At 40.3% G+C, this 23,029-nt stretch overlaps 1 protein-coding gene across 6 annotated transcripts in view; it reads right to left on the minus strand.

Moving 5' to 3' along the window:
- The window catches only part of mef2d (myocyte enhancer factor 2d), a 100,810-nt gene extending 82,204 nt beyond the window's left edge, over positions 1–18,606 (minus strand). For 3 of the 6 annotated variants that reach the window (XM_030749301.1, XM_030749297.1, XM_030749296.1), the window contains exon 1: positions 18,423–18,602. The gene's annotated coding sequence lies outside the window, so the exon portion shown is untranslated. Of the gene's footprint in view, positions 1–18,422 lie in introns of all 6 variants that reach the window. The other 3 variants (XM_030749295.1, XM_030749300.1, XM_030749298.1) reach the window with 3 other exon arrangements.
- Between the last annotated feature and the right edge of the window lie 4,423 nt (positions 18,607–23,029).

The raw sequence follows: 23,029 nt of genomic DNA on the forward strand, positions 1-23,029 counted from the left end.
AGTCCTTGTGTACTATATGTGCCCACTCTAAAGCGCTTTGAGTGCTCAGCTGGAGTAGAAAAGCGCTATATAAGAACTAGTCCATTTACTCTCTGTCATCCTGTATTTCTATTGGTGGCGTGAATGTACGTCACACCACGCCACGGCGCACACGAATGCAGCTGCGCCGCACTTTGCTCAACACAGTTGGAAACCATTTTTGTGGGGCCCAAGCCACAGAAATGCATTTCTGAGTGCAGCGCAGCACGTGCTGCTTCCTATGTGAAAGAGCCTTAGTCTTTAAGATGCTTTGCCAAGATTGTTGCGCTACTGTTCATGTGTTCAGCTGCTAGCGAGGGGAGGGGCTATGTGCCCGCTTGCAGTGGTGCTGTGTGAAGTTCGGTGTCAGCAGGAGGCAGTGAAGACAGCACTGTTGGTATCAATACTGTGGCAATAGCGTATCTAATCTGAAACTAAAACTAAATATCAGATTATGAATTTTTCCTACTCAGTACATATACTGCCTATAGTACAGCACAGTAACATTTTTTGAGCTGCATCTGTTGTATCAGTGATTTATGACAGTTGCAAGCACAGAAGGAAGTAGCTTGATTTTATTATAGATCCACAAGTACCCACAACTGGGTAATGGATAATCAAAATGTGTTACTTTGATACCAGAGACCAATGTTGAATCCCATATTTAACATTTGCTTCTTCTACCATGACTACAGTCAACCCATAACCACTAATGTGGGTAAATTAATTGGAATCTTAACTACTGCAGTGGTAGATCAGAGCAGTCACATGAATCATTAATGCAACTTCCTTTTACGTCATATTTTTTGGATGAGCACTGGCAAATAACTGATCTGTTTATCTAGTTTAGAGGAGGTTAGAGGCTGTTGTGAAATCACGAACAAATGTAGTTAAACTATCCTGGAAAGATCACAGTCTGACACGGTTTCCGTTTCTACAAAACGAGTAAAGAAACAGTGATGCTGATGAGGGCACTGCAAAAGCATTTCAACATATTGTTATCTAGTCTTCCCTCTGCTCTTGTTTTTCCCTTGCACTCTCACCGCCTTTCTTTTATTTCTTAAGAAAGCGGGAGGACTCTTTCTCTCTGAGCCTGGTGGTGTTCCAGCTGTAATGTGATAACCAGTTCAATAACATAAACAACTGCCAGAATCCTCCAGAGGAAGGATGCAGAGAGAGCGGGAGTGTGTGTTTCTGAGTGTGAGTATGTGAGTCAGTGGGTGGATGTCTGTGTGTGTTTGGCTTTACATGGGAGCGCGTGTGGGCTGGAGAGCAGGAGAGGCCTGGGCGAGAGGTGAGGACGAGTCAGCCATTGAACACCATCAAATAAAACGTTATCTAATGCCTGCACTGACACGGCCCGCCAGAAAACAAGTACACTCTCTATCGACTGAAAACACGGCTGTGCTTTTGCCCGCGAAAACACTCCTCGCTGCCGCCGTGAGCTGGGTTTCTACATCAGAAAGGAGAAATGGATTTCAGCTGCACTTTAAAAAGCCATCAGGGTATCTGCACTCTTTGTGAGCACAAATTTAGTGACTTAAGACTTTTTTAATATCTCCAAAAGCAAGAAAAGAACTATTTCCTTGACTAAAAGATCTGAGCAAAAGATCAACATAAAAAAACTAACTGTTCCTTTGTGTAAAAGAGAAATGCAAGCATCTGCACCTCTTGAACACAGTTTACATTGACATCTACAACATGTAAATTATCATTTAATTCATTCCCCACAATATATTTAATGTCAATAATTAAAAAAAAATATCAACACAGAATTTAACTTAAGCATATCTTAACCACATCTCACCATCTTCATCAGCAGGTAGAAGACCTCCTCCAGTTTTGGCCAGTATCCTACAGTTAACTTCAGAGGTTATATACATGAAACCCTGTCAAACCCATCTTTTAACTTGAAAATGTATATAATATTATTATATTTATATGAAGAAGTCTGACTTATTTGAATAGGACATTTTAAGAAAAGTAAGTTTTGTTTTTGCCAATTTGATTTGTGTTTTATGATTGAATAAGCTTTAAAAAACAAGCTGAAGGACAGGAATTTTACATTTACAGAGGCCATCTCCAAAGATGTCCTAATATATGGCAGGTGAATGGATTATGCATTTATCACAACTATATTGCACCGTTACTATAACATTACTGGCCAGTAGTTCCTCATATATGATTGCCAAGAAGTGACTTGGTTTGTTTTAAATAAACAGCTAATGGATTTTCTCATAATCATGATCTCATGAGAATCCTGCTGCCTCACAAGGTAAATTCTGCTCTATTACACTTCCCCTTAGTAAAACTTTATAAAATCTTAAACGTTATAAAAGATGAAGTAGCACAGTTTCAATAAGATGACACATTTTGAATCTCCACGCTATCAGTCATGGACGGATACCAGTGTTTGTGTTTAAATACACACACACACACACGCCTGGAATCATAGCGACATCACATGCAAATACACAAGCAGAAGGAAGTGTGCAACTTTGGAAGGGTAGAAAGGGGATTTTTCAAGCTCCTCCTCCCTCTACTACTTCTTCTTCTCCTCTCCCTGGAAACATTCCCGGCTGGGGTAAGCAGAAGAGGAACAAGGATAAGCAGCCTCCGTCTTGTACCCCCCATCTCCACCCCTACCCCACCCCACCCCTCCCTCCCTCCCTCCCTACATACATACATATTCTTTCTCCATATTAGCTTATGGCTATCTTAATGAGCCTTGTGCAGATGGTCCCATAACGCTGCCACAGTTGTGCGACCGTAAAATGATGCCACGCCCCAGCAAGGAGGAGGTTGTTATGCATTCAGATATTCAAATGAGGCCGTAACCTCTCGCTGTGCTTTCCTGGAAGTGGAGGAGAGGTGTGGGAGGTATCTGATTGGGAGTGGCAGGAACGGAGAGATGGATAGAGGATAGATGATAATGATGAAGGGCAGGATTTCAGATTAAAGACAAGCAGAGTTAATAAGAAAGGTGATAAGGAAAGACCAAGAAAGAGCGAGAGAGAGAGCGAGAGATGTTTAGTGAGAGGCGGGGAGTGTGTGAGAAGGCTGGGTGTAGCATTTCAGCTCCTGGCTCTTGCTGCTTGCTATTTCAGCTGTGCTGGAGTGCTGGCCAGCAGCCCCTCCTCTCACGCCATCATAACCCCGTCAGTATGGTGGCACAGCACTTCGGTTGCATTCACAAATGACAACTGACAGTCTCTCAATTCTTATTTCCCCCTCTCACACAGATCACATTTTTCCCTCCTCGGTGTGACTGGCAACAAATAAAAAAAAAAAAAATGCTGACTGAAGTCACAGTTTCCTTCCAATTCCAAATGAGACCACACAAATCAGTGCCACCACTTCAGATCCCCATGTGGTGTAGCCTTCATGTGACTTCGATCAGAATCTGCAAAAAGGACCGTGGAGACCAAATTAATCTCATGTCATTTACCAGCAATGATAGCCAAATGTTTTGTCACCATGACAGTTTAACTGAGCCACCAACAGCAGACAACCCCCCCCCCCCCCCCCCCCCCCCCAAAAAAAAAACAAAAAAAACAGGCAGGAATGAAAAACAAGTTTGTTATCATGGAGCTACCTAGACTCAGACAGAATCTGAAGGAATGTGGGGAAGCCCAAGCCAAAATGTGTTGGAATTTATTAGCCCCTTTTAAAAATGGCCAGCCTCAGAGATTACATTAACATCTTTACAGGCTGGTACCAAAAATGGTTTTTGGTCTCTTTAGCCACTTTCCCGCTTCGAGACAACCTTATGAGGTACTTAAAGTTAGGACATGCTAACATAGGCAGCTATAGCCCACAGCTTTCTGCTAGGCTTCTCCTCAAATTCGAGTTACTGAACTCAATCTCCTAACAGTCTTTGTGGTATTGCTGCCTTCTGGAGCATTTTAATGGAATTATCTTATAAATAACATAGATTGTTGTGTGGAACAGCCTATACAAGGTCTGTACTGCAGGTTTGTGAGTATGTTATTAGTTGCACCCATAAAGTTTATGGACACACTTGCTAACCAAGATTACAAGCATTAGGTGATAACTTAGCACTCCACTTTAAGGTGTAAATATGGCTTGAAAATTACAACTGCTAAGGTAGTGGGTATAAAATGCGGGGTACAGAAATCTGCACCAGCCTGTCTTCATTTTTTTTTTTTTTTTTTTACCCATTTCAACTGCTTCTTTCTTTCTTTGAGGCAAAGAGTTTAAAAAATCTGGCATTCACTTTATCAAAACAGTTCCTGGCAAAAAGCAACTTAAGGTATGTGTTAACGTTCAAGTTTTGAGTCAGCAAAAGACTTGTGATTATGAAACATTTCTGTTTCTGGAGGCAGAATGATCTGTGTTTCTGAATACTGAATGATGCATCTGAGGTAGTACACTTTCCTAAAACAGATGCATGACATTTGAAACAAAAAAAAAAAAATCTTTTTTTTCCTCTTGTAGCTTCCTCCGGTCTTGTAGGTGTGCTCCTTGATCCATGTCCCAACTTCAGCTTTTTTCCTTCTTACTTCTTCCTTTTTAATCTTTTGTGAGGGATCGTTCTCAGAGTTCTCTGGCAACAATACCAGATAGACCTTCAGTGAACCATCAGTGTGCACAAAGGAGACTGCAGCTTGAGTCATTCAACAGAGAAGCCTTAATCTAAGCTAAATATAATGCTGTGGATTGTTGGCCATTGTTGATTTTGATTCTCAGTAATCCTCCTGGTATCTGCTGCTCTTACTGGATTTCTGGCAAAGTCAGTAACCTTCAATTCCAGCTGTGTTATAAAATACTGATTTTGTGTTGCTATGAAAACAAGGTCCATCACTATGTGGCAGAAATCAAAACTATCACAGTTTTTCTTTTTTTAAAATAAATTCTTTTGAACGTCAGCAGGACACTGGAGTGCGTACAAAAGGATCGAGTTTTGAATTAAAAACCCGAGCAAGACAGTAAACCTTTCTGAACTTCAAGGATACAGTTCAATAACCATATTGACCTTGACTTTAGATTTAACTGTCAATGAGGTCAACGAGATAAAAAAAAAAGCTCCAGTTTATGTGTTTAAATCAAATGTACATTGATATGAGATGTATTAAATATGTGGAGTCTAAGTAGGCAAACTTTAAATGCAAAAAACTGTTACTAATATTGGAGACGCAACCATAAAGATAGCCCATTTGATTAGATCTGCTTTTAGTGTGAGTGCTGTTCATTTGGTTTATCACTTTTCTTCTTTTCACTTTCATTTCTCTCCTTTTAAAAACTAAGCACACAGGAGAATTTTAAATAAAAGGCTGTAATACTGAAGGTTGCCAGAAGCTGAACTAAATGGATTCAAACTGAATATAAGTGGATTTTGATAGTGCGGCCTTGTCAAGGTCAAGCCAAGCTTGGTTTCATGCAGTGCTTCAACCCTGAGAGTGCTGCGAGTGCCCATCAAGCCCCTGTTACTGAAGGTTAATCCTGCAAAATGTGCTGGGTTTAAGTTACATTAAACCTACAGAGAAGCAGTGGGCTGTGTCCTGATCCGGGGCCAGTGGCCTTTGATCCCACCGCACACCCTGTAACAACGTCCATTTGGCTAGTTTTGCATTAGATGGCAACAAGTGTATTAAAAGAAGGAAAGCACAACTTAATCTGGATAAAGTGCTGAAGCGAAGCAAACCGACTACTCAAGGTAACACAGCGAGATCACAAAACACCGCAAACTCCATGAGATGAAATGTAATGAGAGGGGCAGAGCCCTACAGACGCCACAATCCGTGATCAAAATAAATGTTATGTGCATTCAGTGTTTTTATTTGCTCATCTGTTTCTACCTCGTAGTCAAAACGAGGTCAGCCCAGATTTCCATTTTGGCTCCAAAGCTGGTTTTCCAGCAATTTCTTCAGAGGCAGACCAAATATATTTAGCACCCTGAGCAAGATATTTTTAGCAAAGAAAAAAAACTGAGGGATTTACCATTCAGTCCCCCCCAATTTCTGTTCAACTTTTATGTAATAGACCTACGCAGAATAACTGTATCTCACAGAGTGAACAGACATGGTGAACTCGCTGTTTTCAACAAGCTTTGGAAATTATAGCACATTTTCATCATCACTGAAATCAAAGTATTATATTTATATTTTTTAGTGCTGCTAGCTCAAGGGCACTGGCGGGACTCTCAGACTCCTGTGACCTTTCAGATAATAAGAAGTCCAGGCCACCCTCCTGTTCTACTTCCCCAGAATCTGTCATCTGAGGACAGAGAAGAGAAATTTTCTGCTGCTGTTGAACTGGGAGATGAATGGAAAGTCTGTGGTAAACCACAGAGGGCTGATTATAATTTAGGTCAGGGTGACAGTCAATGGAGAGTGCAAATTTTGCCAAACAGGAATTTAGGATCCAACTTTCCCTATAAGCTCAGAGTCTCTGTGTGGCACTTTTATTCAAAGTTGAGACCAGCAGTCACCTCTCACACACAAAGCCGTAACATATCAGGTTGTTTTCACAGCAACATAACTTCCAAGTGTTCTGCATCACATTTCACTGATGAGTCTAACTGAGAGTATAGAGCATACAGCTGTATCACAGGTTTCCTCTTCAATGGGCAATGCGTAATGGCCATATTGATTAAATGGCCCTAGGAACTAAATATCCCCAGAACCTTATTCACAAACCAATTCAGGAACCAACCCGAGAGCATTAACTGAAAACACTGATTGGTTCACAAATTAGATCAATAATGGATTCAATGAACTAACTTTGCTACTATAACGATACCAACTTTTCACTGTGCCACCTTTGCTTGTTCACAGTGAACGAAACAAATGGCACTGAAGCCCCAGCGTGCACTTTCAGATAACATGCTGGCATACCAGAGTCAGAGGTGTGATGTAAAATAGAACAGAGTGGTGTCTAGTGTGTTGCGCTCCACAATGCCAGATTTCCCTTTCACACAGACGCTGATTCAGTCCCTGTCTCTACCTCTGGTGACCGCCTGTGGTGCAGCTTAAACGTGCAATAACAATGCCCACCTATTCCATCTCCTTACCTTTCACACAGAACATTTACACAGAATATAGGCACAACAGTCTCACACTGAACACACCGTATGTAAGAGGTCAATACTCCCTTCTGCTTGTAATTAATCCCACTTCAGTGCGGGGCTATGGTTGAGTCAGTAAATTTTTGGTACCAACTACAATGCAGTATCAAAACAATCTTGTATCCAAAGCTAGCATTGAGTGCCTGATGGCATTTATAGTATAACTGAAATCATTCTGTGATTTAAAAAAGCTCCCAAATTATAGGTCTGCCAGTTTTGAGCTATTTAATGTAGGCAATATTATTTTACAGCTATTTAGTCCATATTTCTCTGCAAAACCCACGAGAAAAAGTTGTTTTTGTAGTGATATATGAATTAGGTATCAAAAAATGTCTTTGTTGCTATTATGAATGCTACATAAAGGTTAGCTTTGGTATTTGTAAGAGTACTAGTACTATTTTTTTGCCTATCGGCCTGCATGCAGATGACTCTGTAGACATCTCATAGCAGTTTCAAAGCTTCTGTTTCATAAGTTACTGACAGTGAGAGCTCTGAAGTCCACCCTAACAGCTCCAGTCAATGATAAACACAATTTTCCGATGGCCACTGGCAGTTTTCCAGTTACTGTTTTGACAGGCTTAAGTCAGGCCTTGATTCTTGATTCAGTTGTGTGATCAGAAATACTTAAAAGTATTACCTTTTTGCCCTGAGCACAATATATAGACAGGGGGTTACTAATGTTATTAAACTAAGCTCAACCAACTCCTGGATATAATGAGATGTCTGGTTTTCACAACTCACCTTGTGTCCACTTTAGAAAAAAGATACCTCCAGGTTCCTTCTGGAAGAAACTTCATCCATCTCTGACTGATCCGCAGTCTTGCATTCAAAACTATAACTTCAAACTTTAAATCCAGAGGGAGATATGGTTGCTGTTTGAACAAGCTGATATGAAGCAATAAAAGATGACTGCTGACAAAAAAAAGCACATTTATGATTCTTTGAAATCTAAAAGTCATCTTAAAATGACTGCTTATAAAATAGTTATGTCTTTAAAGATTGAGTCATCTGTTTGTTAAATATTGAATGGTGAGTTTAACAGAGCAAAAGTGTTCCAAATGAACACGCAGAAATGTTTGACATTTTATTAACCCCTCAGATGGTGATACAACAGCTTCTCAGTGTTCAGTCAAATGAAGACAAATTGCAGTATATTGCAGCATCTCAAGTTTAAGATGTTTCTCTAATGACCATCTCAAGTAATTAGGTTTTAATAAGGCTTTATATTATCAAATGCTGGCTGCTGTCATCAAAACAAAAAATATACCAGAGGCTGTTTGAATCCCTTTCTAACATTCGCTGACTGTTATTTAAATAAACAGCTTATAGTAGGAACACTCTCAGGAGATGATCAACATTCCTAATCATATCCCTCCTCACAGACAAATGTGAATTTTTGGCACAAAAGGCGCTTAAGAAAAAAAAAACTTTTCTCAAAAGTATTGGGTAACATTATACTACATTAGTACTCTATGATAAAAAAAAAAACCATTAAAAAGGCATTTCAAGCAGTAACTTGCAAGACTGCATTTTAATTGTGTATCTGCCTTGTCCTGTGACTCTTAGAGATATCTGTCATTCAAGCAGTGTGGGTGGGAATGGGAATGTCGTCGTTTCCTCACTGGACTTTCAGAGAGTATCCTACCTACAGAGATTTTTCTGTTCAGCATCAAATCATTAATCAAAACTGCATAGATATTTGATTACAAATTATAAGAAAGGAAGTAAGTAAGTAGTAATATTTAAATAAAAATACTCAAGGGGAAAACAAGATATAAAAATTGAGTTCATGTTATGAACATCTCATAGTTGAATAGAAAATTCCTGCTTTTAAATCACAAAATGTACTTAAAAATTTGTTAAAAGAAGAGGATTTGTTTTCATATGCAGATAACAAACCATTGTGTCTTCACCATCTTTCTCTGCCATTCCAGGAAATGCCAAATAATATTAAATTTTTTGCAGTTTAAATCATGATTTGTGCTGAAATAGTTAGCCAATTAATATTATTTATCACATTTTCCCCCATTCAGTTCGTCCAATCTGAAGATTTGCTTAATTTAATTAAGATTTTTACATTATTGTTATTTTAATATTTGAGTTTTGGAAGAAGATTAGACATTAAATTGGAAAGCAATATCACTGAGCAATATCACTTGGTGACTGATATCAGCAAAACAGAAATATTTCAGAAAATGTGAAACATCAAACTAATTTACACTTTGATGATGAAGAACAGAATTGTAACAGAACACCTGTTTTAAAATAAATAAGTAATTTTTCTGAAATTAAAAAAGAGTACATCTTCTTTTTCATAAACCAAGCAACAAGAAGCCTGCTCAGGAGCTCACCCAGACCACAGCGTGTCCAACACAAACACAGCTAAACCAACAAGAAGTCTACATCAAGCTCTCTGAAGCTGCCTCCATCCTGCGCAGCCACAATCAACACTCCACGGCTCAAAAATCACTCCACTTGTAAAGCTACCACTTCACAGAAACACACACACTTCAGTCTTCCTCAGGGTGGGCCCTGATCACCTCCCTGCCCTCCGGACTGAACACCCCACCACCACCACCACCACCACCACCACCCTTCTTCCCTCTTCTCTGTGTGCTCATTACCTTAATTGATGTGTAACCCATAGATCAGCAGCTGATGATGGCTCAATTAAGAGCTTGCTGGAGGACAGGGAATAGTCCTGTGAAGGTAAGGGAGTTTGTTGCCTTGCAGTTACAGCTTTTGTGTACCCTGATCTTTCACTTTGGCCTTAAGGGTCAAATCAGAGAGGTCATGTTGGCAAATACTTGCGGGCGGCATGAGGAAATAATTACACTATGTACATCAGGGAATTTTTACCAGCCGCAATAACAAAGATAGTATTATTTTCAGCTTGTGAGTCTGTGTACATTTGTCTTCATTGCCAAACGCGGTCCTAGAGGTGATTTGAATACTTTGGCAGGTGTTTTTATGTTTGTATGTCTGCACAGAGATTTTCTCTACATGTTTGAACGGCTCCAGAAGTTGTGTGGCCAAGGGGCGCACACCTGTCTGTTTGTCAACAAATTTTGGAAACATGTTTTTTTTTGCATTTTTGGCCACAGCGGCTTTTTGTGACAGTGGAGAGAGACAGGAAATGGGGGGAAAGATACCGGGGAAGACACATGAGCAAATTGGCGACGGGCCGGGACGCGAACCCGGGACGCGAACCCGGGACGCGAACCCGGGACGCGAACCCGCGCCGCTCACACCGCAACGCAGCATATGTATGTGGTCGCCGGCTTCACCATTAAGCCACCCAGCTGCCCCGCAAGATTTTTTTTTAAATTAAAATCACGTACGTGTACAACTGTGCAGCTGAAGTAAACCTCAAAGATGGTTCAACCCATGAGTGCTGAGGATTCGTGGGTTGGATCCACAAGCATCATGAACTACTGCAAGATGGTGTTTAGAGCTGCACAAAGTGACTATTTTCATCATCAATGATAAGAGACTGTTTACTTCACTGCTCCAGTAAATAAATGCTTGTTTGGTCTATGAAATTTCACTAAAAACTGGAAAAATGTCCAAAACAATCTTCAAAGATCAAAGGCTATATTCATATCTCTTGTTTGATTGTTTCTTTTTATTATTTAAGTAGCCAATATCATACTAACTTACAGATTCATGATTTTATTTTGGCGGTTAACCAGAACAGAGCATTGCTGAAACTGTGCTTTTCCTCTCCTGTCCGAAACATCCCATTTTAGCTCCTTTAAAATCACTCATCCAGAAATTGGTTAGCCAGCTCACTGAAAACAAGATTGAAAAAAATGTTGTTTACATATCTTTATGAGTATAGCTGCAGTCCACAAAGAGCTGGTAACCAAATCTCACATTTCATGTTTACTCATTCAAACCAGAATCATAAAAGCCACAAACAAGCACAGACATAAACAAGTCACTACATTACAGGATGCACAATGTTTTCATGCAATGGTGTCATTATTTCCTAGATTACTTGTATCGTATTGTCAGGGATTCCTAATAAAAAGCCAGCTGAGGTCAGGTTGCATACATGAAAATTAAGTAACAAAGACTAATCCATTTGTCTAAAAGATTTTTTTTTTTTAAAGATATTTTATGTCTTAAATAGTTTTAGTTCCATGCCAATAGCATACCTCAAAAATGTTGTAAATATATATTTTTTTTCTGGTGTATTAAAGCAGAAGTTTTATTTTTTTTAAAGATTTTACAACACATAAAGCAAAGATTACAAGAACCTAAATCTAAACAGTGATGAAGTCTGAAACCATATTTTATATGCATGCTATTTTATTGGTACATTTCAGAAGACCGATGGTGTTCTCACTTCACTGAGTTCTTGGGACATTGTTATTCCATACCACGTGGTAAACCAGGAGGAAATATCCCAAATTCCAAGTAAATGTTTCGAACAGTTTAAGGAAAACTAAGGTGGATGTTGGTCGCTAGGGATTAAACGTCTAGTGTACAAAAAAAGGACCAAAAGATAATCATACGCTGGACGAATGATCAGATTTATCCCCCCTCCCCACTCCAAGTGTTCCCAGCTGGTATGAAAACAAAAGCTGGTAAATTACAGCACAGCTCAGAGCCGAGCAGGTTCATGCTTTGCCAAAAATGCATTTCAGATCTTGCTGATATCTTATATCGCCAGCAGCTCTTGTCAAGAGACATAACACTTTATGGAAAGTTTGTTTAAATTAAAATTTTGGTACAACTGAATCCTTGATTGCAACTACTTACTTTTATTGTTTGTCCTGCTGTTTTATAATGTTAAGAAATACAGAAATGTTAATTTGATAATTATCTGCTATTCAAATTCTTTGTTAGTTGAGCTTAAAGGCTGTTTTCTAGACCATGAAAACAGCAGTTTAATAAAAAAATCCTTCTCTCAAGGTCTGCTTAGTTTTTTCCAGTGCTTTCAGCCACATCCTGTGGTCGTCATTAGCAGACAGGATATGCGCCGCCTTAAAAAAAAAAAATTAAAAAAATAAATTCTTTGGCTTTCCATCCATCAAGTTAAAATTGGTGTTAAATATTTCACAACACTGCTATAAAGCAATATAAACACAGATTTGAAATTTTGTGGTAAATTAATATTTCATCTTGATTGATCAGCACCTATATCATCATCTACCAAAACTACACTGCATTTCAATTATCAATTCCCCCAGATTGCCAATAAAAATTCTGGATGGAATAGTTAATGTGATTTTTACAGTGCTTAGTGCGAGTAATAGCAAACTGCTGATGTATCATGTAACATTGTTTGACAAGTCCTGTTTATTTTGTTTTGCCTGTAATCTGAGCACGTATAACTGAAAATAAATCAAATCCAAAAATCTAACACAATGAACTCTTCCACTCTGGCCCAGGCCAAAAGACAAGAAACAGCAGGTGTGATCAGCTGCACCAGGACGGGCAAATCTCGCCTGGTCTGGTTCCTCCACCACACGTGGGGCTTCTCTGGCTGCAAGCACAGAAGGGAGGCCATTTTGAAACCACAGCAGGAGGAGAGTGGATTGTGAGGTGAGGCTTGCTGCTGCTACTTCTCACATTAAAAGGCTGATGGGCTCCTCTTGGTACAAAAACACCTTTGGCTTTAAGTTCCATTAACAGAGAGGGAGTGAGGACATTTTTTTCCCTCTTTCAATGTGCCAGGCTAAAGCATTGCCCTGCAATGATTGAATCATGGCCATAATAGCAGAAGGCAGAAGCCTGCTGTGCGGCTGAGTTCTTCCTGTTCTCCTTGCTCAGCGTGGGAACAGCCGTGGATAAAATCTGCCCTGGAATCAGCACACAAAAGAGGCCATGAAAGCAACAGGACCAGAGCAGGTAGTAATTGCTCCTTTCTGCTGAAATGCTCCGTCAGTTTGAAAAGGAGCATGGCTTGTGGTGCAAGGCTTTCAGTTTGACAACGGTGAAGGGGTGACGCTTATCTAACCCAACCTGCAAGAAAGGTTTTTGTGCCACCGTGGGATGAGAGCGTGGGTCAGCCGAAGGCAAACACAGGGAAAACACATATCCAGCACAGATGCTTTACTAGTATTATACAAGGCTAAGTCTGAGTTGAAAAAGGTAAACAGGCAAATCAATGAGGTGGCAGGTGAATCGCCCTGCACAACATGGTAGCTGCAGAAGCACAGCTCGCTTCTATTCACCAACTTTCTTATTTCCTTTCTGTCCAGTTTCCTTGGTGCTGAAATATAAAACAAGCTTTTTAAGTTCCACAGCATGCTGATGTAATTTTCTGCTCTCACTAGCTAATGTGGCCTTGACATCAGCAGTGATTAAAGCCCATCAATACCCAGCCCAGCCAACAAACAAATTGATTAATGAAAATTAGACCTCAGACTTGGTTCCACTATGAAAGTCAGGAAGGTCTTGACTAATGGAGAGCTTTGGAAAATCTGTCAGGGAACAAATGCTCTGCTGCTCACTTGCTCCTTAGTTTAATTCAAATCTCTGGTACAGTGTCTCAGCTTTCATTATCTCGATCTAAGAAAGACGTGTTGTGAGTTGGTATCAAACCTACTGCTTCAACTAATGATCAGCCTTCTTAACCACCATAAGCACCTAAATTTACGAAAACAAACTTGCATTGAAGACCATGTCACATGACGTTTCTTGGTAAATGGAAGATTTTTTTCTGAGCACTTAAAGGACAGTTTACATATGCCTGCTTCTACTGTTTAAAGCCAACATGGCTCCTTAAAGCGCTCAGAAAACAAGGAACTATTTCAATTTCCACATAAAGATTAAATGCATGATTAGGAGGGGGACAAAATATTTTTAAGGCAATTTATCGTATCACTGACCCCCAGCTGGCAGCAAATATCAGTATTTTTATGAAAATATGCAGGCACTATAAATGCACTCCCCGGCCAGTTGTACTCAGAAGAGTCACTACTTCACTTCACTTTACTTTACTTTATTTTACTTTCCTTGGTGGTTGTTGATGTGATTTCAAAATGGTCAACCTTCTAAGTCCTCCTGGAATAAATGGCAGAAAGTGGTGGAAAGTAAATCAGAGAGCTAATTAACTGACTCAACATGTTATTAAAATGATATGGCAAGCTACACAGACACCACAATGAATGATTAAGTACAGAACTCATTCCTTTTTAGAGGCATTTTATTCTTTCTTCAGTTAGATACGGTGATGTATCAAAGATGATAATTATGACTATTACAGAACTGTTTGAGCTGCCCCAAAGAGTCAACATAACATCAGTCAGTGGCTCAGTCTCAGTTGATCAAGTTTAATTGGTCACTTGGTCAGGAAAAAAAAAAAAAGACTGCAAACTCCTCAGGAAGTGGCAAGATTCAGTCAGTTATGCATTCGTGTTGTTATAACGGGCTGGCCCATGTGGGAATTACACAGAAATTACATATGAGAAGCCGGTCTGTCATCAACCTTTAACATTGCTTATGATTTTTCAAACATGTAATCAGCCCAGCATTAGTCACTTAGCACAGTGATAAAAAGGTTACTGCTGACTACTTCAACACATACTCATTACTGTTTGTGCCAGTGTCATTAGTAGGTGGTTCCCTTCATGCATGCAGTTGTTAGAATTACAATTTAAAGGCTCGTTATTGTGGTTTATTTCTCCATGTCCAAGAGCTCAGAAAGAATGTTATTATTAACATCGGTACCACAGCGAATCATTACAACACATTTTCAATGTTGCCAATATACATATATAAATATATATTTCTAAATGATTGAAATATCAGTATTTTTTTTATGATTTTTGTCACTTTAGTTTACCAACTTAGTGGTTAAACTAAATAAATATTCAATAATTATAAGACCAATTGCTAAAGATGATCCCTTATACAGGGGAGAGTTGTACACAGACACTGATGTGCTGTTGCTGATTCTCATCACATAAGATTCACCAATGTAGAGCTGTTAAGAGCTGTATTGTATGGTCAATGTTGAGTACTACAGAATGAAACACCTGTGCGAAAGTCCACAAATATGCCAGCAATCACCAGTTGTTGGATTGACAGTGGCAGGTTGGAGAGTTTAAACACATCGACCAACCCCAGCCCTAATATGAACTAATTAGCTGCCTAAATTCAAATTAAATTAATGAATAACTCAGCCAGTTGAGTCATTTATCATCAAAACATTTGCTTCTCACGGCTTCTCCAAAGGGAGGATTTGCAGCTTCTCATATAGAAAATTAAATTAACAAATTAATTTATTATTGGCCCAATTCACAATTTTTAAACACTTAACTGAAAAAAAAAAGTTTAATTAAGTACAAAAAACAATCAGCAGCCTCAGCATTAATCCAGTTGCATGTGTTGGTACATTTAAGGACGCATCCTACGGAGATCTCAAACTGAATTTTTCAATCCTGTACACACAAGAAGCCACAGGGCTGTGCATTTAGACATGCTCAGCTACTTCACTGTGCCTCTGATGGACACTGAAAATCTCTGTAATGTTTGGAGAATGCGACGGCTGGCTGCCTGTGTTTGCAGTTCAGCAGGAAGCTGCGCCAGGAGAGAACGATTGTACTTCCTCAAATTTGCAGAAGCAAGGGAGGGAGGGAGGGAGGGAAGGGAAGCCCCCACCCCCCTACTGTGTTTTGACTGCAGCCAACAGAGCACACGATGGGAGCACATGGTTGAACTCTGGCACGGAAAACCAAGTCTTGTTTTTTTCCAAGTCCCGAATCTCAACTCTGAATTTGGATTCAGCAAAATGAAATCCAAGATGATACATTTGAACTATAAAAACCATCTCCTTAAGTTCTGTCCAAGCTTGGATGGTCTTGGTGAATGAGAGCTGTGTAGAGCTTTGCAGGAAGTCACGGTTGTCAAGGACACAAAAGCCCATTACTACAGTTGAGCCTATAAGTTATCTGAAGCTTAAGCCTCTTTTCGCTGAACAAGTCCAGTTACAATATTTTGTTCAATTTATGGATTGTACTCCTGTATGACCACACAAGTGCAGGGAGGAGAGTCCTCCTGAGATTTAGAGACTCTAGTGGAACCATACCTCACCCCTAAGAGGAGCGATTTTGCCTTCCTTCAAAAGGTGCACAAGAGTACAGCAGTGGAACAAACATCTGAAGGAGATGGTGATGTTTAAAATAGGCCTTTGATAGTGTCAGAATCAGGATTACAGCCAGCAGGGTCACACCTCGCAATCTCTCATGGAAAGAAAAGATAAGGAAGATAAGATGATGCATTAGCAAGGCGGTAATCACTGCTTGGACATCTCGATAGTGTCAGAAATGGCAAAGCATTTTACTCTGCCCAACTTCAGATTTTGCTCAAATATCATAAAAAAAAAAGAAAAAAAAAAGAGAACTAGCTTGGTGTAAACTTTCATGTTCACAGTGCAAACACTAAGGTAGAAAGTGGCATGCAATACAGGTCCTGAACTGGGGACGTGCAGTGACACCCAAACCCGCGATCACCTTCATGTTTTTGTCCATTGGGTAAAATTTAAACTGCACTAGAGAGCTAAACTGCAGTACTGGCAGCTTCAAACAGCAGCAAAATTTCAAACTGCTCTCACTTTTAAGATGTTAGACCAAAGGAAAGCAGAGGGAGGACCAAAGAAGAAGATCTGATGTTGGCAAGTCCAGTTTTCTGGATGAAGTTCTGACTCTGTTTTGAAAGCTGATTCCACTTGAGAGCAGTAATTTGTTACTTCTTGGAACACAACTTTCATTTTTTGATTCACTGGGTAAAACATGTTCATCTTAAGATTAAAAAAATAAAATAAAATTTATATTCAGTCTTAGTAAGTTAATTCTTCAGTGAATATTAACAGTTTTTTGGTATTTCTAGCTTTCTAATTTGATGCTACTTGAAATGTGCAATTTAGTTGCACTTCTTGATACATCTGTGATCGAGGTAAGGTTATGGACTCAAATCCAAAGACAAATCATTGATTTACTGCCCACACCAGCAGTCAGTTCTGCCCACCATCTCCATATTATTTGTCTTATCAGGACAAACAGTCATCTGTGGTGTAAGCTTCTAAGGCGAACATGCCCTACTGACAAAGACTCACAGAGAACACCTAATCTGCTCTCCTCTGACTGCTGCAATGCTCACCAGCTATACTCAGCACCCTTACCTGGACTGGCTCCCTTGAGAGTCACTGACACCTTTTTGGTTAACCTGGACTTTACCTGCAGGCATCGTTGAACTGTTCATCTGTCAGTGTTGCGGCACATTCCTCTGCTGCACTAGATAATGATGTAATAGATAACTGTTCCTCCTGCCTCCTGACATACCAGACTTCTCTCTAGGGACATATTCTCTTTGTCTTGCTGCCCTCTAATCCCAATCACCTGCCTCTCTGAGATGCTGCGCACCAATGTCTGTGGAAAAAAGAAGGCAGAGGGGCCGTTCTGATTTCAAGCAAAACTCAAAGCTGACTTGACAGGAGCTTTATTTTGGTTTATTGATGCCATCATTACGGGCTGCTTCCACGAGTAAAATGGTTTCCGGGTTCGAGGGGGAAATTAGAAGTTTGATGGCACTCTCTCCCGGGAGAGAAGCAATTACGCACAGCAATGAGAGCACAATTGTCGGAAATGGGCTCATGAAAGAGACATAAAATAATTCAACAGCCACGATAGCTTAAAGGATATGAGGAAAAGAGTCCAATGTGGTTTTGATAAAGAAATTATTTCACCAATCACTACAGTTTTCCTAGGGCAAAAACTGTGCTCGTCTCTCTCTTTATCTGCCCACTTTCTCTGCAATGTAAACCTGTCATTTACGAAATTGATGGCGCAATAAAAGTTGCCAATAAACTAAACATGCTTTTTTTTTCCTGAAATGAAATGGCTTTGGAGAAATGAAGAGAAATCACGTCCAAACCCGGCTGAGACTTGTCGTAAATCGTTTCTGACAGCTCTTAATGGAGTGTTATTACTGTTGCGCACAACGCTCAAACCCAGCAGCTGAGAGATGCTGTTTACTGAAGGTCTGCGGGACTGAAAGGTGCGAACACACAGTGAGAAGTGAGCCCTGACTGTGGCACTGATGTTAACTTAGCAAACTACACGAAGCACAGTTTTCTTGATGCAAACACTGACAGACACTTGGAGGTTTTAGCGAGCAACGTGCACATCCTCCTCAGAGTTACGACAACACTGTGGCAGTTTTCAACTCCGACACAAACATGCAAACACCTCAGCAACAACACGGCGTCTGGACACGCAGTTGTCAGAACTGCCCAAACACAGGAAGAGGCAGAAAAATGAGGCAAACGTGAAATGCGGACACAAGCTGGTAAAGAGTGACTTACCCGGGCAGTATCCACATCTGTTGGATGAGACGGGATATTCAAAGGTTACACTTTGTTGCATTCAAAGCGTACAGGGGGGGTTTGACGAAGATGAACTCTCCGCCGAGCGCGGTGGACTACCAATTAAAATAATTCTTCCTACTTGATGTACAATGTAACTATTTAGTTATGGCAAATGGTGCCTAATCTATCCTGAGTGGCATTGCTTTAAGATTGACAGGTTCACGGCCAATGGGCGCCAGCTGTCCGCGGTGCCTCGACCAATGAAATTGTTGGTGCGGAGTTGCTGGAAGGTGAGCTGAGAAGTAGGAAGGGCTGATGGCGACATCATGTGTTAAGAGTTTATATCCCTCCGCTCGTCATGTTTTGAGAGCGAAGCCACTCTCACTGCTTGTTATTGTGGGCCACATTAACCGGAAAATTGGAGCTTATGCGATTTAAGCCTAGTTGGATTTTTTTTTATTTTGTTTTTCTTGATGGTCTTGCTTTTGTTGTTTTGGCTTTTTCCCTTTCCCAAACCTCCCACCAATCAAGAGAATTACATATAATTTATGTGGGGAAATAAATACAGACGTTTTAAATTATCGAATGTCTCCTAGAGTAGATGTCTAAGTGTACATTTACCTCGAAGAGCATATAACTACAAAACACCGTCTCCTTTTAATATCCACTCCCTGCCTTAACATTAAGTTAGATCTTTTCTCTGCTTTTGGTTTTCCGTTAGTCCTATGCTACATGCTGCAAATAAGTAATTAAAAATTAATCATTTGATTTCCGGTGAAAAAGTAGTACTTTTACTGGGTGTCGAGGGAGCGGGGTTCAGTAAGTTTCCGCCGCCCTACTTTATCCGTTGTTGGCGGAGGAACACGATGTTTACAGTGGGGACATAGTGACGTTACCTTGACACATGCAGTCAGTTGGCGCTTGTGACTGAGCAGCGGGAGCAGCACCTGCACGAAAATTACTTTCGCACCTTCCCGAGGAGACTTCATTCCCTCTGTTTTAAAGCCTCTGAACGTTTCCAGTTTCAACAGTGTGTGCGTTAGACCACGTCACGTTACGTCAGTATGGTGCAAATGGCTTGGCTGTGAGAAGTAGGCTAATAAGGCTCGTGCATGAGAAAAAAATTCCAGCTTTGAAAGGTGACGTCAGAGTCCCGCAAAGTTAGTTCAGCAGGTTTTCAGTAACTTTTTTACACCCGAAAAATTATAAATTTGTATAGAGTCCAAGTTGGAGGAGTGAAACCGAAAATAGCCTTTGTATTGAAAATATAAATTTTCACGATTTTTTTGTGTCATGCCTCCAAATGAAAAATCTGCAAAAAGTCTGCAGAGTAACCCGCGCTGTCCGCTAAAAATGTTCATTAAAATGTAGTGACGTAGAAATTTAAAGTGCTTCTCTAAATGTTGGGATACATACACTTTGTTACTTTCCACTGTTTCCGGTTTTAAAATAGATACTCGAATGTTACTCCCGTGATAATATTCCTGTCTACCAGCCTCGGCCTTTTTAGGGTGACCCACAGAGTATAATTTGAGGTAAACCTGAGAGGGGTTTGAAAGAAGACTCTAGTGGCATCTGAAATGTGACACTGCAAATCAGAACAGATGGCATTTGAAAATAGTTGTAATAAATGGGTTGAAAGTCAGGTCAAATAATTTATCATTTATTGCAGAGTATAACAAAATGAGCACATACTGAAAAGTAACAACATATATAGCATACCAGCATGTACCATCTGCATGCCAAGTGTGTGTGTGTGTGTGTGTGTGTGTATTTCTGTGCATGAAGGGGCGGGGGGGACCAGAATGTGGATGTCATGCAGACACACAATCTGGACTACACTGTCACATTGCAAGGTAATGCCACATATGACAACAGCAGCACACAGCAGGGAGTGGACAGCAGACTTCTCTCACACAGCTGCAAGATGGAAATGCTTCCAACAAGCGGAAGGATTGTGTTCAGGAATATCCCAGTTTGCCACGTTTTACCTAATGAATCTGCTTGTTTGCCATGTTTTATCTCAGTTACAGTTAATGATGTTGAGCACCAGTATTTCATGTAAGAACCTGGCATACTGAGGGAGAGTAAGGCTGGATAAACATTACATTTCCTGCTGAATGCTGGTAAAGCTCATTACACGTCACAACTCGTAAGATAACGATAAGATTTACTTTTTGTTGGTAAAATAGAATAAGGGAGAGCCAAAGTGATGAATTAACAAGAAGTAGTACCAGTAGTAACAGCGACAACAGCTCAGACAGACACTAAGAGGGAGTGACAGAAAGAGATTACCCAGTGTTTTCTGCTTTACATAAGAAGCTTATACGATGGGGTTTTTCAGAGGAGAATTGCAGCAGTCAGATGGACGTCCCGCTGTCCTCCTCTCATGCAGCTGGGTAGTCCAGCGGTCAGCTGCTCGCCCCTGGGGTCAGGGAAATGCCACGGGAAAAATGACAGCAAACAATCACAGCCAGACTAGAGTCTGGAATAAAAACAGGAAGCCCAGCTCTTGTCAGTTGCAACACAAGTGGCATAACCAAAGCTACTGATCCTGCTGACACATAAGTTATTGCACTATTTAGAAGTTTAATATTTTTATTATTGGACTGCACAGAGTCCACTGTAGTGCCATAAACTGGTTTTGTGGGGGCCTTTTTTGCACACACTAATATAAGCAAGTAGGCTGTTTAATTCAGCCCAACTTATAACTATAGCTTGGCGCCCCCTGTTGACACAAAGATGCCTCATAAGGCTCAGTTAACTGCAATTCATTAGATAGATGCTATCGTTTCAGGTCATATTTAGCTCACGAAGCAGATGAAGCAAAAGAAACCTGCTGCATCATAGGGGAAATCTTCTGAGCCAATTGGCCACTGAGCACTGCGTTACCTGTGATGTTATTTTCATGCAGTACCTGTCCACATATTTCTTTTTCCACTTTCAGTCTGTGGCAGTTTTTATTTGCAGGGAAGAGAAACTTTAGTGTTGCAGTAGACACTAGTATTTTAGACAATAGTCTTCATCCGACTTTGTGACAGCAGTTTCAGCTAGCCCCTTTCCTGTTTTAGCACAACAACGTACGCTCGCACATGAAAAACAGTTCCCTCACTTTGGTGTTGAGAAACGTGGCCCATCTGCACACAGCCGTGATCCCAAACTCATTCAGCGTCTTCGGGGGAACTGATGCTGTCCGCTCAGCATCAGTCTGGGTTTGACTGATGTTCTGGAATCTGAATGGAAGTAAATCCCTGCACCAGGTTTAACATCTAGTGGGGAGCTTGTATAAATAACCTCAAAGGACACTAGAGCTAGACAACTCTGAAACTGGAGTATAGCCTATAAACAATAGTTTGCAGTTGCTTCAATGTTTATAGGCATGTCCATGTGTGTGTGTTAAAAACAGACTCACAGATCCCACAAAAATAAAGAAAAACAGAATCATTTTGGTTGTAGAAATGTATTTAAATGTGAATCTGAAGACTGCTGTGAGTTATGCCAGTGTCTCAACAATATATTTCAGGTTACGATGGTATTTTAATTGCTTGAGCTCATGTTGGTACAAACTGCAGCTCTGGGGAAAAAGGGGGCTCCGTTGGGCTCAGTTGGTCTCATTTAGCAGGAAGTTCAGAGATATAAGCAGGAACTCAGTAACCTCACTACTGTCCATCAGTCTGAATACCCAACCCACAACGCTCTTGAAGACTGCTAATGTGTTCAGGAGGGCATGAGGTCACCATGGCTGGAGAACACTGCAGAAAAATGCCCAAAGTTATGCAATCAAAAGGAGATGCTTCTTTCAAAAAGTGATGAATACTGAAACTGCTCCATGTTTGTGCCATAGCACCAAATTGTTAACCTCTCAGAGGGCTGGATGTTTTGAAGACAGAATGATAAATTATCTTAGTATTTTTGATGCTGTTGAGCTTGCATTATAAATTTTCTTCTTAGAGCGCCGAATTAAAAAAAAAAAAATCACAATATCATATGTGCTGCTGAAAAGATGCTGTAATGTTTACAAAAAAGGAGGTAAATTTGGATTCAGTACTGGTGTTTAGACACTCTGGGGGTGAGGCTCACTGCTAGTCAGGCAACCCCTCTGGACTCCATCACAATGTCTCAACAGCTACTGTTTTTTTTTAAAAATGCGTCTCAAGATTTAAGCATAACTCACTGACTTTTGTAGTTCCTTAACCTTAGTAACCCAAAGGGGTTGCTGTTTGATTAAAACCGAAATATCCAAACAAAGGATTGTCTTAAAACGTGAACTCTGTGTCCCCTTTAGGATTTTGTGTAAAAAAAAAAAAAAGTTTTGTGATGCTGACACTTCAAGCAGCTCCAGCCCACTCAGACTGCGTAGCCTGTTAAAATGCAACCTGGACCCCGATAAGCAGAAGAAAATCCAAAATGGAAAACAACATACTCCTTTTCAGAAAGTCTAATGTTTACCGTATCGACCAAGGGCACTCAACCTAAGTAAATATTATTCTAGTGTAATGCTGGCATTCAACAACACAGTCAAGAGTTAGGAAACTATAGAGTAGAGGGTGTGTGTGTGGTGATGAATGGTTACTATAACAACCCACAGTCTGCCTGTGAGGAAA

Source organism: Archocentrus centrarchus, chromosome 16 (genome assembly GCF_007364275.1).
Source record: "Archocentrus centrarchus isolate MPI-CPG fArcCen1 chromosome 16, fArcCen1, whole genome shotgun sequence".
NCBI lineage: Eukaryota > Metazoa > Chordata > Actinopteri > Cichliformes > Cichlidae > Archocentrus > Archocentrus centrarchus.